This window comes from Phocoena phocoena, chromosome 19 (genome assembly GCF_963924675.1).
Source record: "Phocoena phocoena chromosome 19, mPhoPho1.1, whole genome shotgun sequence".
NCBI lineage: Eukaryota > Metazoa > Chordata > Mammalia > Artiodactyla > Phocoenidae > Phocoena > Phocoena phocoena.
This window is the reverse complement of record NC_089237.1, coordinates 39,713,671-39,740,244: the sequence shown is the minus strand read 5'-3', so window position 1 is coordinate 39,740,244 and position 26,574 is coordinate 39,713,671. Positions and strand designations below refer to the sequence as shown.

Genomic DNA, 26,574 nt, shown 5'->3' with positions numbered 1-26,574 from the left:
AGCGCCGAAGGGTTTGCTGGGTCACGCCGGCCCTCGGCTGGGAGGTGGTGGCCAAACCCTCCGCCACCGCCCGATACCCGAGACGTCCGTTCCCCCTGCCTGGGCGGGCGGCGGGGTCCCGCCGGGGCGGGCTGACCGCCGGGCTGGCTGGCCCTAAGGCGCCAGCGCCAGCGCAACTGGGCCTCAAGAGGCAGCCCGCGGTCCCCGCCCCCGTCTACGGCCATACCACCCTGAACGCGCCCGATCTCGTCTGATCTCGGAAGCTAAGCAGGGTCGGGCCTGGTTAGTACTTGGATGGGAGACCGCCTGGGAATACCGGGTGCTGTAGGCTTTTTGCCTCCCGCTCCGCCTTCTCCTTTACTCGCCCGCGGGCGGTGGCCGCCGGCTCCGCCCCCGCCGGGCCCTGCTGCAGGCCCCACCTCCTCAGGCCCCTCCCACCAGGGCGCGCGTGCGCCGGAGGGGCCGCTCCCCGCCGGCCCGGCCGGCCGGGCGGCCAGAAGGCGGCCCCGGAAGGCAGCCGCACCCCGGACGCTCCCGGGGTGGCTGGCCCGGACCCAGAATCCGCCGCGGGCCCGGTTGCCGTCCTTTCGGCCAGCGAGCCCCTCGACCTGCACCTGGCCGCCCCCACTGGCGCCCAGCCCCGCTGCCGCCACCTGTGCGCCGGTGTGTCCCGCCACAGCTCCCTCCGGCAGAAGCCCCGCCTCCACCGTGTCGCCGCGGCCGGGTGCGGGAGCGGGATCGAGGGCCGGGGCCGCTTCCCCGGGCCTGCCGGCCACCAGGGGCGGGCTCCTGAGCTCGGCGGGTGGTGTGCGGGCAAGGGTGGCCTTGCCGGGGCTGAGGGGCCGTGGCGACGCAATGGTGGCTCCCAGTGGCTTCGGGCCAGCTGCTGTCGGGCAGCAGGGCCGGCCCGGGCTGCGGCCGGGCTGCGCCTAGCGCCGCGTGGGCGGGCAGGGGCGATGCCCCAGGGACCGCGGGCCCCGGGCCCCGAAGCCCCCGGGGCCACGTCCCTGTGAGCGACGTGCGGGATCTTGGGCGGGGCGCCAAGCGCCGAAGGGTTTGCTGGGTCACGCCGGCCCTCGGCTGGGAGGTGGTGGCCAAACCCTCCGCCACCGCCCGATACCCGAGACGTCCGTTCCCCCTGCCTGGGCGGGCGGCGGGGTCCCGCCGGGGCGGGCTGACCGCCGGGCTGGCTGGCCCTAAGGCGCCAGTGCCAGCGCAACTGGGCCTCAAGAGGCAGCCCGCGGTCCCCGCCCCCGTCTACGGCCATACCACCCTGAACGCGCCCGATCTCGTCTGATCTCGGAAGCTAAGCAGGGTCGGGCCTGGTTAGTACTTGGATGGGAGACCGCCTGGGAATACCGGGTGCTGTAGGCTTTTTGCCTCCCGCTCCGCCTTCTCCTTTACTCGCCCGCGGGCGGTGGCCGCCGGCTCCGCCCCCGCCGGGCCCTGCTGCAGGCCCCACCTCCTCAGGCCCCTCCCACCACGGCGCGCGTGCGCCGGAGGGTCCGCTCCCCGCCGGCCCGGCCGGCCGGGCGGCCAGAAGGTGGCCCCGGAAGGCAGCCGCACCCCGGACGCTCCCGGGGTGGCTGGCCCGGACCCAGAATCCGCCGCGGGCCCGGTTGCCGTCCTTTCGGCCAGCGAGCCCCTCGACCTGCACCTGGCCGCCCCCACTGGCGCCCAGCCCCGCTGCCGCCACCTGTGCGCCGGTGTGTCCCGCCACAGCTCCCTCCGGCAGAAACCCCGCCTCCACCGTGTCGCCGCGGCCGGGTGCGGGAGCGGGATCGAGGGCCGGGGCCGCTTCCCCGGGCCTGCCGGCCACCAGGGGCGGGCTCCTGAGCTCGGCGGGTGGTGTGCGGGCAAGGGTGGCCTTGCCGGGGCTGAGGGGCCGTGGCGACGCAATGGTGGCTCCCAGTGGCTTCGGGCCAGCTGCTGTCGGGCAGCAGGGCCGGCCCGGGCTGCGGCCGGGCTGCGCCTAGCGCCGCGTGGGCGGGCAGGGGCGATGCCCCAGGGACCGCGGGCCCCGGGCCCCGAAGCCCCCGGGGCCACGTCCCTGTGAGCGACGTGCGGGATCTTGGGCGGGGCGCCAAGCGCCGAAGGGTTTGCTGGGTCACGCCGGCCCTCGGCTGGGAGGTGGTGGCCAAACCCTCCGCCACCGCCCGATACCCGAGACGTCCGTTCCCCCTGCCTGGGCGGGCGGCGGGGTCCCGCCGGGGCGGGCTGACCGCCGGGCTGGCTGGCCCTAAGGCGCCAGCGCCAGCGCAACTGGGCCTCAAGAGGCAGCCCGCGGTCCCCGCCCCCGTCTACGGCCATACCACCCTGAACGCGCCCGATCTCGTCTGATCTCGGAAGCTAAGCAGGGTCGGGCCTGGTTAGTACTTGGATGGGAGACCGCCTGGGAATACCGGGTGCTGTAGGCTTTTTGCCTCCCGCTCCGCCTTCTCCTTTACTCGCCCGCGGGCGGTGGCCGCCGGCTCCGCCCCCGCCGGGCCCCGCTGCAGGCCCCACCTCCTCAGGCCCCTCCCACCACGGCGCGCGTGCGCCGGAGGGGCCGCTCCCCGCCGGCCCGGCCGGCCGGGCGGCCAGAAGGCGGCCCCGGAAGGCAGCCGCACCCCGGACGCTCCCGGGGTGGCTGGCCCGGACCCAGAATCCGCCGCGGGCCCGGTTGCCGTCCTTTCGGCCAGCGAGCCCCTCGACCTGCACCTGGCCGCCCCCACTGGCGCCCAGCCCCGCTGCCGCCACCTGTGCGCCGGTGTGTCCCGCCACAGCTCCCTCCGGCAGAAGCCCCGCCTCCGCCGTGTCGCCGTGGCCGGGTGCGGGAGCGGGATCGAGGGCCGGGGCCGCTTCCCCGGGCCTGCCGGCCACCAGGGGCGGGCTCCTGAGCTCGGCGGGTGGTGTGCGGGCAAGGGTGGCCTTGCCGGGGCTGAGGGGCCGTGGCGACGCAATGGTGGCTCCCAGTGGCTTCGGGCCAGCTGCTGTCGGGCAGCAGGGCCGGCCCGGGCTGCGGCCGGGCTGCGCCTAGCGCCGCGTGGGCGGGCAGGGGCGATGCCCCAGGGACCGCGGGCCCCGGGCCCCGAAGCCCCCGGGGCCACGTCCCTGTGAGCGACGTGCGGGATCTTGGGCGGGGCGCCAAGCGCCGAAGGGTTTGCTGGGTCACGCCGGCCCTCGGCTGGGAGGTGGTGGCCAAACCCTCCGCCACCGCCCGATACCCGAGACGTCCGTTCCCCCTGCCTGGGCGGGCGGCGGGGTCCCGCCGGGGCGGGCTGACCGCCGGGCTGGCTGGCCCTAAGGCGCCAGCGCCAGCGCAACTGGGCCTCAAGAGGCAGCCCGCGGTCCCCGCCCCCGTCTACGGCCATACCACCCTGAACACGCCCGATCTCGTCTGATCTCGGAAGCTAAGCAGGGTCGGGCCTGGTTAGTACTTGGATGGGAGACCGCCTGGGAATACCGGGTGCTGTAGGCTTTTTGCCTCCCGCTCCGCCTTCTCCTTTACTCGCCCGCGGGCGGTGGCCGCCGGCTCCGCCCCCGCCGGGCCCCGCTGCAGGCCCCACCTCCTCAGGCCCCTCCCACCACGGCGCGCGTGCGCCGGAGGGGCCGCTCCCCGCCGGCCCGGCCGGCCGGGCGGCCAGAAGGCGGCCCCGGAAGGCAGCCGCACCCCGGACGCTCCCGGGGTGGCTGGCCCGGACCCAGAATCCGCCGCGGGCCCGGTTGCTGTCCTTTCGGCCAGCGAGCCCCTCGACCTGCACCTGGCCGCCCCCACTGGCGCCCAGCCCCGCTGCCGCCACCTGTGCGCCGGTGTGTCCCGCCACAGCTCCCTCCGGCAGAAGCCCCGCCTCCGCCGTGTCGCCGCGGCCGGGTGCGGGAGCGGGATCGAGGGCCGGGGCCGCTTCCCCGGGCCTGCCGGCCACCAGGGGCGGGCTCCTGAGCTCGGCGGGTGGTGTGCGGGCAAGGGTGGCCTTGCCGGGGCTGAGGGGCCGTGGCGACGCAATGGTGGCTCCCAGTGGCTTCGGGCCAGCTGCTGTCGGGCAGCAGGGCCGGCCCGGGCTGCGGCCGGGCTGCGCCTAGCGCCGCGTGGGCGGGCAGGGGCGATGCCCCAGGGACCGCGGGCCCCGGGCCCCGAAGCCCCCGGGGCCACGTCCCTGTGAGCGACGTGCGGGATCTTGGGCGGGGCGCCAAGCGCCGAAGGGTTTGCTGGGTCACGCCGGCCCTCGGCTGGGAGGTGGTGGCCAAACCCTCCGCCACCGCCCGATACCCGAGACGTCCGTTCCCCCTGCCTGGGCGGGCGGCGGGGTCCCGCCGGGGCGGGCTGACCGCCGGGCTGGCTGGCCCTAAGGCGCCAGCGCCAGCGCAACTGGGCCTCAAGAGGCAGCCCGCGGTCCCCGCCCCCGTCTACGGCCATACCACCCTGAACGCGCCCGATCTCGTCTGATCTCGGAAGCTAAGCAGGGTCGGGCCTGGTTAGTACTTGGATGGGAGACCGCCTGGGAATACCGGGTGCTGTAGGCTTTTTGCCTCCCGCTCCGCCTTCTCCTTTACTCGCCCGCGGGCGGTGGCCGCCGGCTCCGCCCCCGCCGGGCCCCGCTGCAGGCCCCACCTCCTCAGGCCCCTCCCACCACGGCGCGCGTGCGCCGGAGGGGCCGCTCCCCGCCGGCCCGGCCGGCCGGGCGGCCAGAAGGCGGCCCCGGAAGGCAGCCGCACCCCGGACGCTCCCGGGGTGGCTGGCCCGGACCCAGAATCCGCCGCGGGCCCGGTTGCCGTCCTTTCGGCCAGCGAGCCCCTCGACCTGCACCTGGCCGCCCCCACTGGCGCCCAGCCCCGCTGCCGCCACCTGTGCGCCGGTGTGTCCCGCCACAGCTCCCTCCGGCAGAAGCCCCGCCTCCGCCGTGTCGCCGCGGCCGGGTGCGGGAGCGGGATCGAGGGCCGGGGCCGCTTCCCCGGGCCTGCCGGCCACCAGGGGCGGGCTCCTGAGCTCGGCGGGTGGTGTGCGGGCAAGGGTGGCCTTGCCGGGGCTGAGGGGCCGTGGCGACGCAATGGTGGCTCCCAGTGGCTTCGGGCCAGCTGCTGTCGGGCAGCAGGGCCGGCCCGGGCTGCGGCCGGGCTGCGCCTAGCGCGGCGTGGGCGGGCAGGGGCGATGCCCCAGGGACCGCGGGCCCCGGGCCCCGAAGCCCCCGGGGCCACGTCCCTGTGAGCGACGTGCGGGATCTTGGGCGGGGCGCCAAGCGCCGAAGGGTTTGCTGGGTCACGCCGGCCCTCGGCTGGGAGGTGGTGGCCAAACCCTCCGCCACCGCCCGATACCCGAGACGTCCGTTCCCCCTGCCTGGGCGGGCGGCGGGGTCCCGCCGGGGCGGGCTGACCGCCGGGCTGGCTGGCCCTAAGGCGCCAGCGCCAGCGCAACTGGGCCTCAAGAGGCAGCCCGCGGTCCCCGCCCCCGTCTACGGCCATACCACCCTGAACGCGCCCGATCTCGTCTGATCTCGGAAGCTAAGCAGGGTCGGGCCTGGTTAGTACTTGGATGGGAGACCGCCTGGGAATACCGGGTGCTGTAGGCTTTTTGCCTCCCGCTCCGCCTTCTCCTTTACTCGCCCGCGGGCGGTGGCCGCCGGCTCCGCCCCCGCCGGGCCCCGCTGCAGGCCCCACCTCCTCAGGCCCCTCCCACCACGGCGCGCGTGCGCCGGAGGGGCCGCTCCCCGCCGGCCCGGCCGGCCGGGCGGCCAGAAGGCGGCCCCGGAAGGCAGCCGCACCCCGGACGCTCCCGGGGTGGCTGGCCCGGACCCAGAATCCGCCGCGGGCCCGGTTGCCGTCCTTTCGGCCAGCGAGCCCCTCGACCTGCACCTGGCCGCCCCCACTGGCGCCCAGCCCCGCTGCCGCCACCTGTGCGCCGGTGTGTCCCGCCACAGCTCCCTCCGGCAGAAGCCCCGCCTCCGCCGTGTCGCCGCGGCCGGGTGCGGGAGCGGGATCGAGGGCCGGGGCCGCTTCCCCGGGCCTGCCGGCCACCAGGGGCGGGCTCCTGAGCTCGGCGGGTGGTGTGCGGGCAAGGGTGGCCTTGCCGGGGCTGAGGGGCCGTGGCGACGCAATGGTGGCTCCCAGTGGCTTCGGGCCAGCTGCTGTCGGGCAGCAGGGCCGGCCCGGGCTGCGGCCGGGCTGCGCCTAGCGCCGCGTGGGCGGGCAGGGGCGATGCCCCAGGGACCGCGGGCCCCGGGCCCCGAAGCCCCCGGGGCCACGTCCCTGTGAGCGACGTGCGGGATCTTGGGCGGGGCGCCAAGCGCCGAAGGGTTTGCTGGGTCACGCCGGCCCTCGGCTGGGAGGTGGTGGCCAAACCCTCCGCCACCGCCCGATACCCGAGACGTCCGTTCCCCCTGCCTGGGCGGGCGGCGGGGTCCCGCCGGGGCGGGCTGACCGCCGGGCTGGCTGGCCCTAAGGCGCCAGCGCCAGCGCAACTGGGCCTCAAGAGGCAGCCCGCGGTCCCCGCCCCCGTCTACGGCCATACCACCCTGAACGCGCCCGATCTCGTCTGATCTCGGAAGCTAAGCAGGGTCGGGCCTGGTTAGTACTTGGATGGGAGACCGCCTGGGAATACCGGGTGCTGTAGGCTTTTTGCCTCCCGCTCCGCCTTCTCCTTTACTCGCCCGCGGGCGGTGGCCGCCGGCTCCGCCCCCGCCGGGCCCCGCTGCAGGCCCCACCTCCTCAGGCCCCTCCCACCACGGCGCGCGTGCGCCGGAGGGGCCGCTCCCCGCCGGCCCGGCCGGCCGGGCGGCCAGAAGGCGGCCCCGGAAGGCAGCCGCACCCCGGACGCTCCCGGGGTGGCTGGCCCGGACCCAGAATCCGCCGCGGGCCCGGTTGCCGTCCTTTCGGCCAGCGAGCCCCTCGACCTGCACCTGGCCGCCCCCACTGGCGCCCAGCCCCGCTGCCGCCACCTGTGCGCCGGTGTGTCCCGCCACAGCTCCCTCCGGCAGAAGCCCCGCCTCCGCCGTGTCGCCGCGGCCGGGTGCGGGAGCGGGATCGAGGGCCGGGGCCGCTTCCCCGGGCCTGCCGGCCACCAGGGGCGGGCTCCTGAGCTCGGCGGGTGGTGTGCGGGCAAGGGTGGCCTTGCCGGGGCTGAGGGGCCGTGGCGACGCAATGGTGGCTCCCAGTGGCTTCGGGCCAGCTGCTGTCGGGCAGCAGGGCCGGCCCGGGCTGCGGCCGGGCTGCGCCTAGCGCCGCGTGGGCGGGCAGGGGCGATGCCCCAGGGACCGCGGGCCCCGGGCCCCGAAGCCTCCGGGGCCACGTCCCTGTGAGCGACGTGCGGGATCTTGGGTGGGGCGCCAAGCGCCGAAGGGTTTGCTGGGTCACGCCGGCCCTCGGCTGGGAGGTGGTGGCCAAACCCTCCGCCACCGCCCGATACCCGAGACGTCCGTTCCCCCTGCCTGGGCGGGCTGACCGCCGGGCTGGCTGGCCCTAAGGCGCCAGCGCCAGCGCAACTGGGCCTCAAGAGGCAGCCCGCGGTCCCCGCCCCCGTCTACGGCCATACCACCCTGAACGCGCCCGATCTCGTCTGATCTCGGAAGCTAAGCAGGGTCGGGCCTGGTTAGTACTTGGATGGGAGACCGCCTGGGAATACCGGGTGCTGTAGGCTTTTTGCCTCCCGCTCCGCCTTCTCCTTTACTCGCCCGCGGGCGGTGGCCGCCGGCTCCGCCCCCGCCGGGCCCCGCTGCAGGCCCCACCTCCTCAGGCCCCTCCCACCACGGCGCGCGTGCGCCGGAGGGGCCGCTCCCCGCCGGCCCGGCCGGCCGGGCGGCCAGAAGGCGGCCCCGGAAGGCAGCCGCACCCCGGACGCTCCCGGGGTGGCTGGCCCGGACCCAGAATCCGCCGCGGGCCCGGTTGCCGTCCTTTCGGCCAGCGAGCCCCTCGACCTGCACCTGGCCGCCCCCACTGGCGCCCAGCCCCGCTGCCGCCACCTGTGCGCCGGTGTGTCCCGCCACAGCTCCCTCCGGCAGAAGCCCCGCCTCCGCCGTGTCGCCGCGGCCGGGTGCGGGAGCGGGATCGAGGGCCGGGGCCGCTTCCCCGGGCCTGCCGGCCACCAGGGGCGGGCTCCTGAGCTCGGCGGGTGGTGTGCGGGCAAGGGTGGCCTTGCCGGGGCTGAGGGGCCGTGGCGACGCAATGGTGGCTCCCAGTGGCTTCGGGCCAGCTGCTGTCGGGCAGCAGGGCCGGCCCGGGCTGCGGCCGGGCTGCGCCTAGCGCCGCGTGGGCGGGCAGGGGCGATGCCCCAGGGACCGCGGGCCCCGGGCCCCGAAGCCCCCGGGACCACGTCCCTGTGAGCGACGTGCGGGATCTTGGGCGGGGCGCCAAGCGCCGAAGGGTTTGCTGGGTCACGCCGGCCCTCGGCTGGGAGGTGGTGGCCAAACCCTCCGCCACCGCCCGATACCCGAGACGTCCGTTCCCCCTGCCTGGGCGGGCGGCGGGGTCCCGCCGGGGCGGGCTGACCGCCGGGCTGGCTGGCCCTAAGGCGCCAGCGCCAGCGCAACTGGGCCTCAAGAGGCAGCCCGCGGTCCCCGCCCCCGTCTACGGCCATACCACCCTGAACGCGCCCGATCTCGTCTGATCTCGGAAGCTAAGCAGGGTCGGGCCTGGTTAGTACTTGGATGGGAGACCGCCTGGGAATACCGGGTGCTGTAGGCTTTTTGCCTCCCGCTCCGCCTTCTCCTTTACTCGCCCGCGGGCGGTGGCCGCCGGCTCCGCCCCCGCCGGGCCCCGCTGCAGGCCCCACCTCCTCAGGCCCCTCCCACCACGGCGCGCGTGCGCCGGAGGGGCCGCTCCCCGCCGGCCCGGCCGGCCGGGCGGCCAGAAGGCGGCCCCGGAAGGCAGCCGCACCCCGGACGCTCCCGGGGTGGCTGGCCCGGACCCAGAATCCGCCGCGGGCCCGGTTGCCGTCCTTTCGGCCAGCGAGCCCCTCGACCTGCACCTGGCCGCCCCCACTGGCGCCCAGCCCCGCTGCCGCCACCTGTGCGCCGGTGTGTCCCGCCACAGCTCCCTCCGGCAGAAGCCCCGCCTCCGCCGTGTCGCCGCGGCCGGGTGCGGGAGCGGGATCGAGGGCCGGGGCCACTTCCCCGGGCCTGCCGGCCACCAGGGGCGGGCTCCTGAGCTCGGCGGGTGGTGTGCGGGCAAGGGTGGCCTTGCCGGGGCTGAGGGGCCGTGGCGACGCAATGGTGGCTCCCAGTGGCTTCGGGCCAGCTGCTGTCGGGCAGCAGGGCCGGCCCGGGCTGCGGCCGGGCTGCGCCTAGCGCCGCGTGGGCGGGCAGGGGCGATGCCCCAGGGACCGCGGGCCCCGGGCCCCGAAGCCCCCGGGGCCACGTCCCTGTGAGCGACGTGCGGGATCTTGGGCGGGGCGCCAAGCGCCGAAGGGTTTGCTGGGTCACGCCGGCCCTCGGCTGGGAGGTGGTGGCCAAACCCTCCGCCACCGCCCGATACCCGAGACGTCCGTTCCCCCTGCCTGGGCGGGCGGCGGGGTCCCGCCGGGGCGGGCTGACCGCCGGGCTGGCTGGCCCTAAGGCGCCAGCGCCAGCGCAACTGGGCCTCAAGAGGCAGCCCGCGGTCCCCGCCCCCGTCTACGGCCATACCACCCTGAACGCGCCCGATCTCGTCTGATCTCGGAAGCTAAGCAGGGTCGGGCCTGGTTAGTACTTGGATGGGAGACCGCCTGGGAATACCGGGTGCTGTAGGCTTTTTGCCTCCCGCTCCGCCTTCTCCTTTACTCGCCCGCGGGCGGTGGCCGCCGGCTCCGCCCCCGCCGGGCCCCGCTGCAGGCCCCACCTCCTCAGGCCCCTCCCACCACGGCGCGCGTGCGCCGGAGGGGCCGCTCCCCGCCGGCCCGGCCGGCCGGGCGGCCAGAAGGCGGCCCCGGAAGGCAGCCGCACCCCGGACGCTCCCGGGGTGGCTGGCCCGGACCCAGAATCCGCCGCGGGCCCGGTTGCCGTCCTTTCGGCCAGCGAGCCCCTCGACCTGCACCTGGCCGCCCCCACTGGCGCCCAGCCCCGCTGCCGCCACCTGTGCGCCGGTGTGTCCCGCCACAGCTCCCTCCGGCAGAAGCCCCGCCTCCGCCGTGTCGCCGCGGCCGGGTGCGGGAGCGGGATCGAGGGCCGGGGCCGCTTCCCCGGGCCTGCCGGCCACCAGGGGCGGGCTCCTGAGCTCGGCGGGTGGTGTGCGGGCAAGGGTGGCCTTGCCGGGGCTGAGGGGCCGTGGCGACGCAATGGTGGCTCCCAGTGGCTTCGGGCCAGCTGCTGTCGGGCAGCAGGGCCGGCCCGGGCTGCGGCCGGGCTGCGCCTAGCGCCGCGTGGGCGGGCAGGGGCGATGCCCCAGGGACCGCGGGCCCCGGGCCCCGAAGCCTCCGGGGCCACGTCCCTGTGAGCGACGTGCGGGATCTTGGGTGGGGCGCCAAGCGCCGAAGGGTTTGCTGGGTCACGCCGGCCCTCGGCTGGGAGGTGGTGGCCAAACCCTCCGCCACCGCCCGATACCCGAGACGTCCGTTCCCCCTGCCTGGGCGGGCTGACCGCCGGGCTGGCTGGCCCTAAGGCGCCAGCGCCAGCGCAACTGGGCCTCAAGAGGCAGCCCGCGGTCCCCGCCCCCGTCTACGGCCATACCACCCTGAACGCGCCCGATCTCGTCTGATCTCGGAAGCTAAGCAGGGTCGGGCCTGGTTAGTACTTGGATGGGAGACCGCCTGGGAATACCGGGTGCTGTAGGCTTTTTGCCTCCCGCTCCGCCTTCTCCTTTACTCGCCCGCGGGCGGTGGCCGCCGGCTCCGCCCCCGCCGGGCCCCGCTGCAGGCCCCACCTCCTCAGGCCCCTCCCACCACGGCGCGCGTGCGCCGGAGGGGCCGCTCCCCGCCGGCCCGGCCGGCCGGGCGGCCAGAAGGCGGCCCCGGAAGGCAGCCGCACCCCGGACGCTCCCGGGGTGGCTGGCCCGGACCCAGAATCCGCCGCGGGCCCGGTTGCCGTCCTTTCGGCCAGCGAGCCCCTCGACCTGCACCTGGCCGCCCCCACTGGCGCCCAGCCCCGCTGCCGCCACCTGTGCGCCGGTGTGTCCCGCCACAGCTCCCTCCGGCAGAAGCCCCGCCTCCGCCGTGTCGCCGCGGCCGGGTGCGGGAGCGGGATCGAGGGCCGGGGCCGCTTCCCCGGGCCTGCCGGCCACCAGGGGCGGGCTCCTGAGCTCGGCGGGTGGTGTGCGGGCAAGGGTGGCCTTGCCGGGGCTGAGGGGCCGTGGCGACGCAATGGTGGCTCCCAGTGGCTTCGGGCCAGCTGCTGTCGGGCAGCAGGGCCGGCCCGGGCTGCGGCCGGGCTGCGCCTAGCGCCGCGTGGGCGGGCAGGGGCGATGCCCCAGGGACCGCGGGCCCCGGGCCCCGAAGCCCCCGGGACCACGTCCCTGTGAGCGACGTGCGGGATCTTGGGCGGGGCGCCAAGCGCCGAAGGGTTTGCTGGGTCACGCCGGCCCTCGGCTGGGAGGTGGTGGCCAAACCCTCCGCCACCGCCCGATACCCGAGACGTCCGTTCCCCCTGCCTGGGCGGGCGGCGGGGTCCCGCCGGGGCGGGCTGACCGCCGGGCTGGCTGGCCCTAAGGCGCCAGCGCCAGCGCAACTGGGCCTCAAGAGGCAGCCCGCGGTCCCCGCCCCCGTCTACGGCCATACCACCCTGAACGCGCCCGATCTCGTCTGATCTCGGAAGCTAAGCAGGGTCGGGCCTGGTTAGTACTTGGATGGGAGACCGCCTGGGAATACCGGGTGCTGTAGGCTTTTTGCCTCCCGCTCCGCCTTCTCCTTTACTCGCCCGCGGGCGGTGGCCGCCGGCTCCGCCCCCGCCGGGCCCCGCTGCAGGCCCCACCTCCTCAGGCCCCTCCCACCACGGCGCGCGTGCGCCGGAGGGGCCGCTCCCCACCGGCCCGGCCGGCCGGGCGGCCAGAAGGCGGCCCCGGAAGGCAGCCGCACCCCGGACGCTCCCGGGGTGGCTGGCCCGGACCCAGAATCCGCCGCGGGCCCGGTTGCCGTCCTTTCGGCCAGCGAGCCCCTCGACCTGCACCTGGCCGCCCCCACTGGCGCCCAGCCCCGCTGCCGCCACCTGTGCGCCGGTGTGTCCCGCCACAGCTCCCTCCGGCAGAAGCCCCGCCTCCGCCGTGTCGCCGCGGCCGGGTGCGGGAGCGGGATCGAGGGCCGGGGCCGCTTCCCCGGGCCTGCCGGCCACCAGGGGCGGGCTCCTGAGCTCGGCGGGTGGTGTGCGGGCAAGGGTGGCCTTGCCGGGGCTGAGGGGCCGTGGCGACGCAATGGTGGCTCCCAGTGGCTTCGGGCCAGCTGCTGTCGGGCAGCAGGGCCGGCCCGGGCTGCGGCCGGGCTGCGCCTAGCGCCGCGTGGGCGGGCAGGGGCGATGCCCCAGGGACCGCGGGCCCCGGGCCCCGAAGCCCCCGGGGCCACGTCCCTGTGAGCGACGTGCGGGATCTTGGGCGGGGCGCCAAGCGCCGAAGGGTTTGCTGGGTCACGCCGGCCCTCGGCTGGGAGGTGGTGGCCAAACCCTCCGCCACCGCCCGATACCCGAGACGTCCGTTCCCCCTGCCTGGGCGGGCGGCGGGGTCCCGCCGGGGCGGGCTGACCGCCGGGCTGGCTGGCCCTAAGGCGCCAGCGCCAGCGCAACTGGGCCTCAAGAGGCAGCCCGCGGTCCCCGCCCCCGTCTACGGCCATACCACCCTGAACGCGCCCGATCTCGTCTGATCTCGGAAGCTAAGCAGGGTCGGGCCTGGTTAGTACTTGGATGGGAGACCGCCTGGGAATACCGGGTGCTGTAGGCTTTTTGCCTCCCGCTCCGCCTTCTCCTTTACTCGCCCGCGGGCGGTGGCCGCCGGCTCCGCCCCCGCCGGGCCCCGCTGCAGGCCCCACCTCCTCAGGCCCCTCCCACCACGGCGCGCGTGCGCCGGAGGGGCCGCTCCCCGCCGGCCCGGCCGGCCGGGCGGCCAGAAGGCGGCCCCGGAAGGCAGCCGCACCCCGGACGCTCCCGGGGTGGCTGGCCCGGACCCAGAATCCGCCGCGGGCCCGGTTGCCGTCCTTTCGGCCAGCGAGCCCCTCGACCTGCACCTGGCCGCCCCCACTGGCGCCCAGCCCCGCTGCCGCCACCTGTGCGCCGGTGTGTCCCGCCACAGCTCCCTCCAGCAGAAGCCCCGCCTCCGCCGTGTCGCCGCGGCCGGGTGCGGGAGCGGGATCGAGGGCCGGGGCCGCTTCCCCGGGCCTGCCGGCCACCAGGGGCGGGCTCCTGAGCTCGGCGGGTGGTGTGCGGGCAAGGGTGGCCTTGCCGGGGCTGAGGGGCCGTGGCGACGCAATGGTGGCTCCCAGTGGCTTCGGGCCAGCTGCTGTCGGGCAGCAGGGCCGGCCCGGGCTGCGGCCGGGCTGTGCCTAGCGCCGCGTGGGCGGGCAGGGGCGATGCCCCAGGGACCGCGGGCCCCGGGCCCCGAAGCCCCCGGGGCCACGTCCCTGTGAGCGACGTGCGGGATCTTGGGCGGGGCGCCAAGCGCCGAAGGGTTTGCTGGGTCACGCCGGCCCTCGGCTGGGAGGTGGTGGCCAAACCCTCCGCCACCGCCCGATACCCGAGACGTCCGTTCCCCCTGCCTGGGCGGGCGGCGGGGTCCCGCCGGGGCGGGCTGACCGCCGGGCTGGCTGGCCCTAAGGCGCCAGCGCCAGCGCAACTGGGCCTCAAGAGGCAGCCCGCGGTCCCCGCCCCCGTCTACGGCCATACCACCCTGAACGCGCCCGATCTCGTCTGATCTCGGAAGCTAAGCAGGGTCGGGCCTGGTTAGTACTTGGATGGGAGACCGCCTGGGAATACCGGGTGCTGTAGGCTTTTTGCCTCCCGCTCCGCCTTCTCCTTTACTCGCCCGCGGGCGGTGGCCGCCGGCTCCGCCCCCGCCGGGCCCCGCTGCAGGCCCCACCTCCTCAGGCCCCTCCCACCACGGCGCGCGTGCGCCGGAGGGGCCGCTCCCCGCCGGCCCGGCCGGCCGGGCGGCCAGAAGGCGGCCCCGGAAGGCAGCCGCACCCCGGACGCTCCCGGGGTGGCTGGCCCGGACCCAGAATCCGCCGCGGGCCCGGTTGCCGTCCTTTCGGCCAGCGAGCCCCTCGACCTGCACCTGGCCGCCCCCACTGGCGCCCAGCCCCGCTGCCGCCACCTGTGCGCCGGTGTGTCCCGCCACAGCTCCCTCCGGCAGAAGCCCCGCCTCCGCCGTGTCGCCGCGGCCGGGTGCGGGAGCGGGATCGAGGGCCGGGGCCGCTTCCCCGGGCCTGCCGGCCACCAGGGGCGGGCTCCTGAGCTCGGCGGGTGGTGTGCGGGCAAGGGTGGCCTTGCCGGGGCTGAGGGGCCGTGGCGACGCAATGGTGGCTCCCAGTGGCTTCGGGCCAGCTGCAGTCGGGCAGCAGGGCCGGCCCGGGCTGCGGCCGGGCTGCGCCTAGTGCCGCGTGGGCGGGCAGGGGCGATGCCCCAGGGACCGCGGGCCCCGGGCCCCGAAGCCTCCGGGGCCACGTCCCTGTGAGCGACGTGCGGGATCTTGGGCGGGGCGCCAAGCGCCGAAGGGTTTGCTGGGTCACGCCGGCCCTCGGCTGGGAGGTGGTGGCCAAACCCTCCGCCACCGCCCGATACCCGAGACGTCCGTTCCCCCTGCCTGGGCGGGCTGACCGCCGGGCTGGCTGGCCCTAAGGCGCCAGCGCCAGCGCAACTGGGCCTCAAGAGGCAGCCCGCGGTCCCCGCCCCCGTCTACGGCCATACCACCCTGAACGCGCCCGATCTCGTCTGATCTCGGAAGCTAAGCAGGGTCGGGCCTGGTTAGTACTTGGATGGGAGACCGCCTGGGAATACCGGGTGCTGTAGGCTTTTTGCCTCCCGCTCCGCCTTCTCCTTTACTCGCCCGCGGGCGGTGGCCGCCGGCTCCGCCCCCGCCGGGCCCCGCTGCAGGCCCCACCTCCTCAGGCCCCTCCCACCACGGCGCGCGTGCGCCGGAGGGGCCGCTCCCCGCCGGCCCGGCCGGCCGGGCGGCCAGAAGGCGGCCCCGGAAGGCAGCCGCACCCCGGACGCTCCCGGGGTGGCTGGCCCGGACCCAGAATCCGCCGCGGGCCCGGTTGCCGTCCTTTCGGCCAGCGAGCCCCTCGACCTGCACCTGGCCACCCCCACTGGCGCCCAGCCCCGCTGCCGCCACCTGTGCGCCGGTGTGTCCCGCCACAGCTCCCTCCGGCAGAAGCCCCGCCTCCGCCGTGTCGCCGCGGCCGGGTGCGGGAGCGGGATCGAGGGCCGGGGCCGCTTCCCCGGGCCTGCCGGCCACCAGGGGCGGGCTCCTGAGCTCGGCGGGTGGTGTGCGGGCAAGGGTGGCCTTGCCGGGGCTGAGGGGCCGTGGCGACGCAATGGTGGCTCCCAGTGGCTTCGGGCCAGCTGCTGTCGGGCAGCAGGGCCGGCCCGGGCTGCGGCCGGGCTGCGCCTAGCGCCGCGTGGGCGGGCAGGGGCGATGCCCCAGGGACCGCGGGCCCCGGGCCCCGAAGCCCCCGGGGCCACGTCCCTGTGAGCGACGTGCGGGATCTTGGGCGGGGCGCCAAGCGCCGAAGGGTTTGCTGGGTCACGCCGGCCCTCGGCTGGGAGGTGGTGGCCAAACCCTCCGCCACCGCCCGATACCCGAGACGTCCGTTCCCCCTGCCTGGGCGGGCGGCGGGGTCCCGCCGGGGCGGGCTGACCGCCGGGCTGGCTGGCCCTAAGGCGCCAGCGCCAGCGCAACTGGGCCTCAAGAGGCAGCCCGCGGTCCCCGCCCCCGTCTACGGCCATACCACCCTGAACGCGCCCGATCTCGTCTGATCTCGGAAGCTAAGCAGGGTCGGGCCTGGTTAGTACTTGGATGGGAGACCGCCTGGGAATACCGGGTGCTGTAGGCTTTTTGCCTCCCGCTCCGCCTTCTCCTTTACTCGCCCGCGGGCGGTGGCCGCCGGCTCCGCCCCCGCCGGGCCCCGCTGCAGGCCCCACCTCCTCAGGCCCCTCCCACCACGGCGCGCGTGCGCCGGAGGGGCCGCTCCCCGCCGGCCCGGCCGGCCGGGCGGCCAGAAGGCGGCCCCGGAAGGCAGCCGCACCCCGGACGCTCCCGGGGTGGCTGGCCCGGACCCAGAATCCGCCGCGGGCCCGGTTGCCGTCCTTTCGGCCAGCGAGCCCCTCGACCTGCACCTGGCCGCCCCCACTGGCGCCCAGCCCCGCTGCCGCCACCTGTGCGCCGGTGTGTCCCGCCACAGCTCCCTCCGGCAGAAGCCCCGCCTCCGCCGTGTCGCCGCGGCCGGGTGCGGGAGCGGGATCGAGGGCCGGGGCCGCTTCCCCGGGCCTGCCGGCCACCAGGGGCGGGCTCCTGAGCTCGGCGGGTGGTGTGCGGGCAAGGGTGGCCTTGCCGGGACTGAGGGGCCGTGGCGACGCAATGGTGGCTCCCAGTGGCTTCGGGCCAGCTGCTGTCGGGCAGCAGGGCCGGCCCGGGCTGCGGCCGGGCTGCGCCTAGCGCCGCGTGGGCGGGCAGGGGCGATGCCCCAGGGACCGCGGGCCCCGGGCCCCGAAGCCCCCGGGGCCACGTCCCTGTGAGCGACGTGCGGGATCTTGGGCGGGGCGCCAAGCGCCGAAGGGTTTGCTGGGTCACGCCGGCCCTCGGCTGGGAGGTGGTGGCCAAACCCTCCGCCACCGCCCGATACCCGAGACGTCCGTTCCCCCTGCCTGAGCGGGCGGCGGGGTCCCGCCGGGGCGGGCTGACCGCCGGGCTGGCTGGCCCTAAGGCGCCAGCGCCAGCGCAACTGGGCCTCAAGAGGCAGCCCGCGGTCCCCGCCCCCGTCTACGGCCATACCACCCTGAACGCGCCCGATCTCGTCTGATCTCGGAAGCTAAGCAGGGTCGGGCCTGGTTAGTACTTGGATGGGAGACCGCCTGGGAATACCGGGTGCTGTAGGCTTTTTGCCTCCCGCTCCGCCTTCTCCTTTACTCGCCCGCGGGCGGTGGCCGCCGGCTCCGCCCCCGCCGGGCCCCGCTGCAGGCCCCACCTCCTCAGGCCCCTCCCACCACGGCGCGCGTGCGCCGGAGGGTCCGCTCCCCGCCGGCCCGGCCGGCCGGGCGGCCAGAAGGCGGCCCCGGAAGGCAGCCGCACCCCGGACGCTCCCGGGGTGGCTGGCCCGGACCCAGAATCCGCCGCGGGCCCGGTTGCCGTCCTTTCGGCCAGCGAGCCCCTCGACCTGCACCTGGCCGCCCCCACTGGCGCCCAGCCCCGCTGCCGCCACCTGTGCGCCGGTGTGTCCCGCCACAGCTCCCTCCGGCAGAAGCCCCGCCTCCACCGTGTCGCCGCGGCCGGGTGCGGGAGCGGGATCGAGGGCCGGGGCCGCTTCCCCGGGCCTGCCGGCCACCAGGGGCGGGCTCCTGAGCTCGGCGGGTGGTGTGCGGGCAAGGGTGGCCTTGCCGGGGCTGAGGGGCCGTGGCGACGCAATGGTGGCTCCCAGTGGCTTCGGGCCAGCTGCTGTCGGGCAGCAGGGCCGGCCCGGGCTGCGGCCGGGTTGCGCCTAGCGCCGCGTGGGCGGGCAGGGGCGATGCCCCAGGGACCGCGGGCCCCGGGCCCCGAAGCCCCCGGGGCCACGTCCCTGTGAGCGACGTGCGGGATCTTGGGCGGGGCGCCAAGCGCCGAAGGGTTTGCTGGGTCACGCCGGCCCTCGGCTGGGAGGTGGTGGCCAAACCCTCCGCCACCGCCCGATACCCGAGACGTCCGTTCCCCCTGCCTGGGCGGGCGGCGGGGTCCCGCCGGGGCGGGCTGACCGCCGGGCTGGCTGGCCCTAAGGCGCCAGCGCCAGCGCAACTGGGCCTCAAGAGGCAGCCCGCGGTCCCCGCCCCCGTCTACGGCCATACCACCCTGAACGCGCCCGATCTCGTCTGATCTCGGAAGCTAAGCAGGGTCGGGCCTGGTTAGTACTTGGATGGGAGACCGCCTGGGAATACCGGGTGCTGTAGGCTTTTTGCCTCCCGCTCCGCCTTCTCCTTTACTCGCCCGCGGGCGGTGGCCGCCGGCTCCGCCCCCGCCGGGCCCCGCTGCAGGCCCCACCTCCTCAGGCCCCTCCCACCACGGCGCGCGTGCGCCGGAGGGGCCGCTCCCCGCCGGCCCGGCCGGCCGGGCGGCCAGAAGGCGGCCCCGGAAGGCAGCCGCACCCCGGACGCTCCCGGGGTGGCTGGCCCGGACCCAGAATCCGCCGCGGGCCCGGTTGCCGTCCTTTCGGCCAGCGAGCCCCTCGACCTGCACCTGGCCGCCCCCACTGGCGCCCAGCCCCGCTGCCGCCACCTGTGCGCCGGTGTGTCCCGCCACAGCTCCCTCCGGCAGAAGCCCCGCCTCCGCCGTGTCGCCGCGGCCGGGTGCGGGAGCGGGATCGAGGGCCGGGGCCGCTTCCCCGGGCCTGCCGGCCACCAGGGGCGGGCTCCTGAGCTCGGCGGGTGGTGTGCGGGCAAGGGTGGCCTTGCCGGGGCTGAGGGGCCGTGGCGACGCAATGGTGGCTCCCAGTGGCTTCGGGCCAGCTGCTGTCGGGCAGCAGGGCTGGCCCGGGCTGCGGCCGGGCTGCGCCTAGCGCCGCGTGGGCGGGCAGGGGCGATGCCCCAGGGACCGCGGGCCCCGGGCCCCGAAGCCCCCGGGGCCACGTCCCTGTGAGCGACGTGCGGGATCTTGGGCGGGGCGCCAAGCGCCGAAGGGTTTGCTGGGTCACGCCGGCCCTCGGCTGGGAGGTGGTGGCCAAACCCTCCGCCACCGCCCGATACCCGAGACGTCCGTTCCCCCTGCCTGGGCGGGCTGACCGCCGGGCTGGCTGGCCCTAAGGCGCCAGCGCCAGCGCAACTGGGCCTCAAGAGGCAGCCCGCGGTCCCCGCCCCCGTCTACGGCCATACCACCCTGAACGCGCCCGATCTCGTCTGATCTCGGAAGCTAAGCAGGGTCGGGCCTGGTTAGTACTTGGATGGGAGACCGCCTGGGAATACCGGGTGCTGTAGGCTTTTTGCCTCCCGCTCCGCCTTCTCCTTTACTCGCCCGCGGGCGGTGGCCGCCGGCTCCGCCCCCGCCGGGCCCCGCTGCAGGCCCCACCTCCTCAGGCCCCTCCCACCACGGCGCGCGTGCGCCGGAGGGGCCGCTCCCCGCCGGCCCGGCCGGCCGGGCGGCCAGAAGGCGGCCCCGGAAGGCAGCCGCACCCCGGACGCTCCCGGGGTGGCTGGCCCGGACCCAGAATCCGCCGCGGGCCCGGTTGCCGTCCTTTCGGCCAGCGAGCCCCTCGACCTGCACCTGGCCGCCCCCACTGGCGCCCAGCCCCGCTGCCGCCACCTGTGCGCCGGTGTGTCCCGCCACAGCTCCCTCCGGCAGAAGCCCCGCCTCCGCCGTGTCGCCGCGGCCGGGTGCGGGAGCGGGATCGAGGGCCGGGGCCGCTTCCCCGGGCCTGCCGGCCACCAGGGGCGGGCTCCTGAGCTCGGCGGGTGGTGTGCGGGCAAGGGTGGCCTTGCCGGGGCTGAGGGGCCGTGGCGACGCAATGGTGGCTCCCAGTGGCTTCGGGCCAGCTGCTGTCGGGCAGCAGGGCCGGCCCGGGCTGCGGCCGGGCTGCGCCTAGCGCCGCGTGGGCGGGCAGGGGCGATGCCCCAGGGACCGCGGGCCCCGGGCCCCGAAGCCCCCGGGGCCACGTCCCTGTGAGCGACGTGCGGGATCTTGGGCGGGGCGCCAAGCGCCGAAGGGTTTGCTGGGTCACGCCGGCCCTCGGCTGGGAGGTGGTGGCCAAACCCTCCGCCACCGCCCGATACCCGAGACGTCCGTTCCCCCTGCCTGGGCGGGCGGCGGGGTCCCGCCGGGGCGGGCTGACCGCCGGGCTGGCTGGCCCTAAGGCGCCAGCGCCAGCGCAACTGGGCCTCAAGAGGCAGCCCGCGGTCCCCGCCCCCGTCTACGGCCATACCACCCTGAACGCGCCCGATCTCGTCTGATCTCGGAAGCTAAGCAGGGTCGGGCCTGGTTAGTACTTGGATGGGAGACCGCCTGGGAATACCGGGTGCTGTAGGCTTTTTGCCTCCCGCTCCGCCTTCTCCTTTACTCGCCCGCGGGCGGTGGCCGCCGGCTCCGCCCCCGCCGGGCCCTGCTGCAGGCCCCACCTCCTCAGGCCCCTCCCACCAGGGCGCGCGTGCGCCGGAGGGGCCGCTCCCCGCCGGCCCGGCCGGCCGGGCGGCCAGAAGGCGGCCCCGGAAGGCAGCCGCACCCCGGACGCTCCCGGGGTGGCTGGCCCGGACCCAGAATCCGCCGCGGGCCCGGTTGCCGTCCTTTCGGCCAGCGAGCCCCTCGACCTGCACCTGGCCGCCCCCACTGGCGCCCAGCCCCGCTGCCGCCACCTGTGCGCCGGTGTGTCCCGCCACAGCTCCCTCCGGCAGAAGCCCCGCCTCCACCGTGTCGCCGCGGCCGGGTGCGGGAGCGGGATCGAGGGCCGGGGCCGCTTCCCCGGGCCTGCCGGCCACCAGGGGCGGGCTCCTGAGCTCGGCGGGTGGTGTGCGGGCAAGGGTGGCCTTGCCGGGGCTGAGGGGCCGTGGCGACGCAATGGTGGCTCCCAGTGGCTTCGGGCCAGCTGCTGTCGGGCAGCAGGGCCGGCCCGGGCTGCGGCCGGGCTGCGCCTAGCGCCGCGTGGGCGGGCAGGGGCGATGCCCCAGGGACCGCGGGCCCCGGGCCCCGAAGCCCCCGGGGCCACGTCCCTGTGAGCGACGTGCGGGATCTTGGGCGGGGCGCCAAGCGCCGAAGGGTTTGCTGGGTCACGCCGGCCCTCGGCTGGGAGGTGGTGGCCAAACCCTCCGCCACCGCCCGATACCCGAGACGTCCGTTCCCCCTGCCTGGGCGGGCTGACCGCCGGGCTGGCTGGCCCTAAGGCGCCAGCGCCAGCGCAACTGGGCCTCAAGAGGCAGCCCGCGGTCCCCGCCCCCGTCTACGGCCATACCACCCTGAACGCGCCCGATCTCGTCTGATCTCGGAAGCTAAGCAGGGTCGGGCCTGGTTAGTACTTGGATGGGAGACCGCCTGGGAATACCGGGTGCTGTAGGCTTTTTGCCTCCCGCTCCGCCTTCTCCTTTACTCGCCCGCGGGCGGTGGCCGCCGGCTCCGCCCCCGCCGGGCCCCGCTGCAGGCCCCACCTCCTCAGGCCCCTCCCACCACGGCGCGCGTGCGCCGGAGGGGCCGCTCCCCGCCGGCCCGGCCGGCCGGGCGGCCAGAAGGCGGCCCCGGAAGGCAGCCGCACCCCGGACGCTCCCGGGGTGGCTGGCCCGGACCCAGAATCCGCCGCGGGCCCGGTTGCCGTCCTTTCGGCCAGCGAGCCCCTCGACCTGCACCTGGCCGCCCCCACTGGCGCCCAGCCCCGCTGCCGCCACCTGTGCGCCGGTGTGTCCCGCCACAGCTCCCTCCGGCAGAAGCCCCGCCTCCGCCGTGTCGCCGCGGCCGGGTGCGGGAGCGGGATCGAGGGCCGGGGCCGCTTCCCCGGGCCTGCCGGCCACCAGGGGCGGGCTCCTGAGCTCGGCGGGTGGTGTGCGGGCAAGGGTGGCCTTGCCGGGGCTGAGGGGCCGTGGCGACGCAATGGTGGCTCCCAGTGGCTTCGGGCCAGCTGCAGTCGGGCAGCAGGGCCGGCCCGGGCTGCGGCCGGGCTGCGCCTAGCGCCGCGTGGGCGGGCAGGGGCGATGCCCCAGGGACCGCGGGCCCCGGGCCCCGAAGCCTCCGGGGCCACGTCCCTGTGAGCGACGTGCGGGATCTTGGGCGGGGCGCCAAGCGCCGAAGGGTTTGCTGGGTCACGCCGGCCCTCGGCTGGGAGGTGGTGGCCAAACCCTCCGCCACCGCCCGATACCCGAGACGTCCGTTCCCCCTGCCTGGGCGGGCTGACCGCCGGGCTGGCTGGCCCTAAGGCGCCAGCGCCAGCGCAACTGGGCCTCAAGAGGCAGCCCGCGGTCCCCGCCCCCGTCTACGGCCATACCACCCTGAACGCGCCCGATCTCGTCTGATCTCGGAAGCTAAGCAGGGTCGGGCCTGGTTAGTACTTGAATGGGAGACCGCCTGGGAATACCGGGTGCTGTAGGCTTTTTGCCTCCCGCTCCGCCTTCTCCTTTACTCGCCCGCGGGCGGTGGCCGCCGGCTCCGCCCCCGCCGGGCCCCGCTGCAGGCCCCACCTCCTCAGGCCCCTCCCACCACGGCGCGCGTGCGCCGGAGGGGCCGCTCCCCGCCGGCCCGGCCGGCCGGGCGGCCAGAAGGCGGCCCCGGAAGGCAGCCGCACCCCGGACGCTCCCGGGGTGGCTGGCCCGGACCCAGAATCCGCCGCGGGCCCGGTTGCCGTCCTTTCGGCCAGCGAGCCCCTCGACCTGCACCTGGCCGCCCCCACTGGCGCCCAGCCCCGCTGCCGCCACCTGTGCGCCGGTGTGTCCCGCCACAGCTCCCTCCGGCAGAAGCCCCGCCTCCGCCGTGTCGCCGCGGCCGGGTGCGGGAGCGGGATCGAGGGCCGGGGCCGCTTCCCCGGGCCTGCCGGCCACCAGGGGCGGGCTCCTGAGCTCGGCGGGTGGTGTGCGGGCAAGGGTGGCCTTGCCGGGGCTGAGGGGCCGTGGCGACGCAATGGTGGCTCCCAGTGGCTTCGGGCCAGCTGCTGTCGGGCAGCAGGGCCGGCCCGGGCTGCGGCCGGGCTGCGCCTAGCGCCGCGTGGGCGGGCAGGGGCGATGCCCCAGGGACCGCGGGCCCCGGGCCCCGAAGCCTCCGGGGCCACGTCCCTGAGAGGGACGTGCGGGATCTTGGGCGGGGCGCCAAGCGCCGAAGGGTTTGCTGGGTCACGCCGGCCCTCGGCTGGGAGGTGGTGGCCAAACCCTCCGCCACCGCCCGATACCCGAGACGTCCGTTCCCCCTGCCTGGGCGGGCTGACCGCCGGGCTGGCTGGCCCTAAGGCGCCAGCGCCAGCGCAACTGGGCCTCAAGAGGCAGCCCGCGGTCCCCGTCCCCGTCTACGGCCATACCACCCTGAACGCGCCCGATCTCGTCTGATCTCGGAAGCTAAGCAGGGTCGGGCCTGGTTAGTACTTGGATGGGAGACCGCCTGGGAATACCGGGTGCTGTAGGCTTTTTGCCTCCCGCTCCGCCTTCTCCTTTACTCGCCCGCGGGCGGTGGCCGCCGGCTCCGCCCCCGCCGGGCCCCGCTGCAGGCCCCACCTCCTCAGGCCCCTCCCACCACGGCGCGCGTGCGCCGGAGGGGTCGCTCCCCGCCGGCCCGGCCGGCCGGGCGGCCAGAATGCGGCCCCGGAAGGCAGCCGCACCCCGGATGCTCCCGGGGTGGCTGGCCCGGACCCAGAATCCGCCGCGGGCCCGGTTGCCGTCCTTTCGGCCAGCGAGCCCCTCGACCTGCACCTGGCCGCCCCCACTGGCGCCCAGCCCCGCTGCCGCCACCTGTGCGCCGGTGTGTCCCGCCACAGCTCCCTCCGGCAGAAGCCCCGCCTCCGCCGTGTCGCCGCGGCCGGGTGCGGGAGCGGGATCGAGGGCCGGGGCCGCTTCCCCGGGCCTGCCGGCCACCAGGGGCGGGCTCCTGAGCTCGGCGGGTGGTGTGCGGGCAAGGGTGGCCTTGCCGGGGCTGAGGGGCCGTGGCGACGCAATGGTGGCTCCCAGTGGCTTCGGGCCAGCTGCTGTCGGGCAGCAGGGCCGGCCCGGGCTGCGGCCGGGCTGCGCCTAGCGCCGCGTGGGCGGGCAGGGGCGATGCCCCAGGGACCGCGGGCCCCGGGCCCCGAAGCCCCCGGGGCCACGTCCCTGTGAGCGACGTGCGGGATCTTGGGCGGGGCGCCAAGCGCTGAAGGGTTTGCTGGGTCACGCCGGCCCTCGGCTGGGAGGTGGTGGCCAAACCCTCCGCCACCGCCCGATACCCGAGACGTCCGTTCCCCCTGCCTGGGCGGGCGGCGGGGTCCCGCCGGGGCGGGCTGACCGCCGGGCTGGCTGGCCCTAAGGCGCCAGCGCCAGCGCAACTGGGCCTCAAGAGGCAGCCCGCGGTCCCCGCCCCCGTCTACGGCCATACCACCCTGAACGCGCCCGATCTCGTCTGATCTCGGAAGCTAAGCAGGGTCGGGCCTGGTTAGTACTTGGATGGGAGACCGCCTGGGAATACCGGGTGCTGTAGGCTTTTTGCCTCCCGCTCCGCCTTCTCCTTTCCTCGCCCGCGGGCGGTGGCCGCCGGCTCCGCCCCCGCCGGGCCCCGCTGCAGGCCCCACCTCCTCAGGCCCCTCCCACCACGGCGCGCGTGCGCCGGAGGGGCCGCTCCCCGCCGGCCCGGCCGGCCGGGCGGCCAGAAGGCGGCCCCGGAAGGCAGCCGCACCCCGGACGCTCCCGGGGTGGCTGGCCCGGACCCAGAATCCGCCGCGGGCCCGGTTGCCGTCCTTTCGGCCAGCGAGCCCCTCGACCTGCACCTGGCCGCCCCCACTGGCGCCCAGCCCCGCTGCCGCCACCTGTGCGCCGGTGTGTCCCGCCACAGCTCCCTCCGGCAGAAGCCCCGCCTCCGCCGTGTCGCCGCGGCCGGGTGCGGGAGCGGGATCGAGGGCCGGGGCCGCTTCCCCGGGCCTGCCGGCCACCAGGGGCGGGCTCCTGAGCTCGGCGGGTGGTGTGCGGGCAAGGGTGGCCTTGCCGGGGCTGAGGGGCCGTGGCGACGCAATGGTGGCTCCCAGTGGCTTCGGGCCAGCTGCTGTCGGGCAGCAGGGCCGGCCCGGGCTGCGGCCGGGCTGCGCCTAGCGCCGCGTGGGCGGGCAGGGGCGATGCCCCAGGGACCGCGGGCCCCGGGCCCCGAAGCCTCCGGGGCCACGTCCCTGTGAGCGACGTGCGGGATCTTGGGCGGGGCGCCAAGCGCCGAAGGGTTTGCTGGGTCACGCCGGCCCTCGGCTGGGAGGTGGTGGCCAAACCCTCCGCCACCGCCCGATACCCGAGACGTCCGTTCCCCCTGCCTGGGCGGGCTGACCGCCAGGCTGGCTGGCCCTAAGGCGCCAGCGCCAGCGCAACTGGGCCTCAAGAGGCAGCCCGCGGTCCCCGCCCCCGTCTACGGCCATACCACCCTGAACGCGCCCGATCTCGTCTGATCTCGGAAGCTAAGCAGGGTCGGGCCTGGTTAGTACTTGGATGGGAGACCGCCTGGGAATACCGGGTGCTGTAGGCTTTTTGCCTCCCGCTCCGCCTTCTCCTTTACTCGCCCGCGGGCGGTGGCCGCCGGCTCCGCCCCCGCCGGGCCCCGCTGCAGGCCCCACCTCCTCAGGCCCCTCCCACCACGGCGCGCGTGCGCCGGAGGGGCCGCTCCCCGCCGGCCCGGCCGGCCGGGCGGCCAGAAGGCGGCCCCGGAAGGCAGCCGCACCCCGGACGCTCCCGGGGTGGCTGGCCCGGACCCAGAATCCGCCGCGGGCCCGGTTGCCGTCCTTTCGGCCAGCGAGCCCCTCGACCTGCACCTGGCCGCCCCCACTGGCGCCCAGCCCCGCTGCCGCCACCTGTGCGCCGGTGTGTCCCGCCACAGCTCCCTCCGGCAGAAGCCCCGCCTCCGCCGTGTCGCCGCGGCCGGGTGCGGGAGCGGGATCGAGGGCCGGGGCCGCTTCCCCGGGCCTGCCGGCCACCAGGGGCGGGCTCCTGAGCTCGGCGGGTGGTGTGCGGGCAAGGGTGGCCTTGCCGGGGCTGAGGGGCCGTGGCGACGCAATGGTGGCTCCCAGTGGCTTCGGGCCAGCTGCTGTCGGGCAGCAGGGCCGGCCCGGGCTGCGGCCGGGCTGCGCCTAGCGCCGCGTGGGCGGGCAGGGGCGATGCCCCAGGGACCGCGGGCCCCGGGCCCCGAAGCCTCCGGGGCCACGTCCCTGTGAGCGACGTGCGGGATCTTGGGCGGGGCGCCAAGCGCCGAAGGGTTTGCTGGGTCACGCCGGCCCTCGGCTGGGAGGTGGTGGCCAAACCCTCCGCCACCGCCCGATACCCGAGACGTCCGTTCCCCCTGCCTGGGCGGGCTGACCGCCGGGCTGGCTGGCCCTAAGGCGCCAGCGCCAGCGCAACTGGGCCTCAAGAGGCAGCCCGCGGTCCCCGCCCCCGTCTACGGCCATACCACCCTGAACGCGCCCGATCTCGTCTGATCTCGGAAGCTAAGCAGGGTCGGGCCTGGTTAGTACTTGGATGGGAGACCGCCTGGGAATACCGGGTGCTGTAGGCTTTTTGCCTCCCGCTCCGCCTTCTCCTTTACTCGCCCGCGGGCGGTGGCCGCCGGCTCCGCCCCCGCCGGGCCCCGCTGCAGGCCCCACCTCCTCAGGCCCCTCCCACCACGGCGCGCGTGCGCCGGAGGGGCCGCTCCCCGCCGGCCCGGCCGGCCGGGCGGCCAGAAGGCGGCCCCGGAAGGCAGCCGCACCCCGGACGCTCCCGGGGTGGCTGGCCCGGACCCAGAATCCGCCGCGGGCCCGGTTGCCGTCCTTTCGGCCAGCGAGCCCCTCGACCTGCACCTGGCCGCCCCCACTGGCGCCCAACCCCGCTGCCGCCACCTGTGCGCCGGTGTGTCCCGCCACAGCTCCCTCCGGCAGAAGCCCCGCCTCCG

The 26,574-nt window shown here is 76.9% G+C and overlaps 26 non-coding genes across 26 annotated transcripts; all 26 read left to right on the top strand.

Annotated features, from left to right (window-relative positions):
- Positions 1 to 212: 212 nt before the first annotated feature.
- Positions 213 to 331, top strand: LOC136140090 (5S ribosomal RNA). The gene has a single exon (XR_010657587.1). It is a non-coding gene; the product is annotated as a 5S ribosomal RNA (ribosomal RNA).
- A 924-nt stretch (positions 332 to 1,255) lies between these two features.
- Positions 1,256 to 1,374, top strand: LOC136140089 (5S ribosomal RNA). The gene has a single exon (XR_010657586.1). It is a non-coding gene; the product is annotated as a 5S ribosomal RNA (ribosomal RNA).
- Positions 1,375 to 2,298: 924 nt separating this feature from the next.
- Positions 2,299 to 2,417, top strand: LOC136140088 (5S ribosomal RNA). The gene has a single exon (XR_010657585.1). It is a non-coding gene; the product is annotated as a 5S ribosomal RNA (ribosomal RNA).
- Positions 2,418 to 3,341: 924 nt separating this feature from the next.
- LOC136139430 (5S ribosomal RNA) lies at positions 3,342 to 3,460 on the top strand. Its single transcript, XR_010656967.1, has one exon. It is a non-coding gene; the product is annotated as a 5S ribosomal RNA (ribosomal RNA).
- Positions 3,461 to 4,384: 924 nt separating this feature from the next.
- Positions 4,385 to 4,503, top strand: LOC136140087 (5S ribosomal RNA). The gene has a single exon (XR_010657584.1). It is a non-coding gene; the product is annotated as a 5S ribosomal RNA (ribosomal RNA).
- A 924-nt stretch (positions 4,504 to 5,427) lies between these two features.
- LOC136140086 (5S ribosomal RNA) lies at positions 5,428 to 5,546 on the top strand. Its single transcript, XR_010657583.1, has one exon. It is a non-coding gene; the product is annotated as a 5S ribosomal RNA (ribosomal RNA).
- A 924-nt stretch (positions 5,547 to 6,470) lies between these two features.
- Positions 6,471 to 6,589, top strand: LOC136140085 (5S ribosomal RNA). Its single transcript, XR_010657582.1, has one exon. It is a non-coding gene; the product is annotated as a 5S ribosomal RNA (ribosomal RNA).
- A 901-nt stretch (positions 6,590 to 7,490) lies between these two features.
- Positions 7,491 to 7,609, top strand: LOC136140084 (5S ribosomal RNA). Its single transcript, XR_010657581.1, has one exon. It is a non-coding gene; the product is annotated as a 5S ribosomal RNA (ribosomal RNA).
- Positions 7,610 to 8,533: 924 nt separating this feature from the next.
- On the top strand, positions 8,534 to 8,652 carry LOC136140082 (5S ribosomal RNA). The gene has a single exon (XR_010657579.1). It is a non-coding gene; the product is annotated as a 5S ribosomal RNA (ribosomal RNA).
- A 924-nt stretch (positions 8,653 to 9,576) lies between these two features.
- LOC136140081 (5S ribosomal RNA) lies at positions 9,577 to 9,695 on the top strand. Its single transcript, XR_010657578.1, has one exon. It is a non-coding gene; the product is annotated as a 5S ribosomal RNA (ribosomal RNA).
- Positions 9,696 to 10,596: 901 nt separating this feature from the next.
- Positions 10,597 to 10,715, top strand: LOC136140080 (5S ribosomal RNA). The gene has a single exon (XR_010657577.1). It is a non-coding gene; the product is annotated as a 5S ribosomal RNA (ribosomal RNA).
- Positions 10,716 to 11,639: 924 nt separating this feature from the next.
- On the top strand, positions 11,640 to 11,758 carry LOC136140079 (5S ribosomal RNA). The gene has a single exon (XR_010657576.1). It is a non-coding gene; the product is annotated as a 5S ribosomal RNA (ribosomal RNA).
- A 924-nt stretch (positions 11,759 to 12,682) lies between these two features.
- Positions 12,683 to 12,801, top strand: LOC136140078 (5S ribosomal RNA). The gene has a single exon (XR_010657575.1). It is a non-coding gene; the product is annotated as a 5S ribosomal RNA (ribosomal RNA).
- A 924-nt stretch (positions 12,802 to 13,725) lies between these two features.
- LOC136140077 (5S ribosomal RNA) lies at positions 13,726 to 13,844 on the top strand. The gene has a single exon (XR_010657574.1). It is a non-coding gene; the product is annotated as a 5S ribosomal RNA (ribosomal RNA).
- Positions 13,845 to 14,745: 901 nt separating this feature from the next.
- On the top strand, positions 14,746 to 14,864 carry LOC136140076 (5S ribosomal RNA). The gene has a single exon (XR_010657573.1). It is a non-coding gene; the product is annotated as a 5S ribosomal RNA (ribosomal RNA).
- Positions 14,865 to 15,788: 924 nt separating this feature from the next.
- LOC136140075 (5S ribosomal RNA) lies at positions 15,789 to 15,907 on the top strand. The gene has a single exon (XR_010657572.1). It is a non-coding gene; the product is annotated as a 5S ribosomal RNA (ribosomal RNA).
- Positions 15,908 to 16,831: 924 nt separating this feature from the next.
- LOC136140074 (5S ribosomal RNA) lies at positions 16,832 to 16,950 on the top strand. The gene has a single exon (XR_010657571.1). It is a non-coding gene; the product is annotated as a 5S ribosomal RNA (ribosomal RNA).
- Positions 16,951 to 17,874: 924 nt separating this feature from the next.
- On the top strand, positions 17,875 to 17,993 carry LOC136140073 (5S ribosomal RNA). The gene has a single exon (XR_010657570.1). It is a non-coding gene; the product is annotated as a 5S ribosomal RNA (ribosomal RNA).
- Positions 17,994 to 18,894: 901 nt separating this feature from the next.
- LOC136140071 (5S ribosomal RNA) lies at positions 18,895 to 19,013 on the top strand. The gene has a single exon (XR_010657568.1). It is a non-coding gene; the product is annotated as a 5S ribosomal RNA (ribosomal RNA).
- A 924-nt stretch (positions 19,014 to 19,937) lies between these two features.
- On the top strand, positions 19,938 to 20,056 carry LOC136140070 (5S ribosomal RNA). Its single transcript, XR_010657567.1, has one exon. It is a non-coding gene; the product is annotated as a 5S ribosomal RNA (ribosomal RNA).
- Positions 20,057 to 20,957: 901 nt separating this feature from the next.
- Positions 20,958 to 21,076, top strand: LOC136140069 (5S ribosomal RNA). Its single transcript, XR_010657566.1, has one exon. It is a non-coding gene; the product is annotated as a 5S ribosomal RNA (ribosomal RNA).
- A 901-nt stretch (positions 21,077 to 21,977) lies between these two features.
- LOC136139436 (5S ribosomal RNA) lies at positions 21,978 to 22,096 on the top strand. The gene has a single exon (XR_010656973.1). It is a non-coding gene; the product is annotated as a 5S ribosomal RNA (ribosomal RNA).
- A 901-nt stretch (positions 22,097 to 22,997) lies between these two features.
- LOC136140068 (5S ribosomal RNA) lies at positions 22,998 to 23,116 on the top strand. The gene has a single exon (XR_010657565.1). It is a non-coding gene; the product is annotated as a 5S ribosomal RNA (ribosomal RNA).
- A 924-nt stretch (positions 23,117 to 24,040) lies between these two features.
- On the top strand, positions 24,041 to 24,159 carry LOC136140067 (5S ribosomal RNA). The gene has a single exon (XR_010657564.1). It is a non-coding gene; the product is annotated as a 5S ribosomal RNA (ribosomal RNA).
- Positions 24,160 to 25,060: 901 nt separating this feature from the next.
- LOC136140066 (5S ribosomal RNA) lies at positions 25,061 to 25,179 on the top strand. The gene has a single exon (XR_010657563.1). It is a non-coding gene; the product is annotated as a 5S ribosomal RNA (ribosomal RNA).
- A 901-nt stretch (positions 25,180 to 26,080) lies between these two features.
- Positions 26,081 to 26,199, top strand: LOC136140065 (5S ribosomal RNA). The gene has a single exon (XR_010657562.1). It is a non-coding gene; the product is annotated as a 5S ribosomal RNA (ribosomal RNA).
- Positions 26,200 to 26,574: the final 375 nt, after the last annotated feature.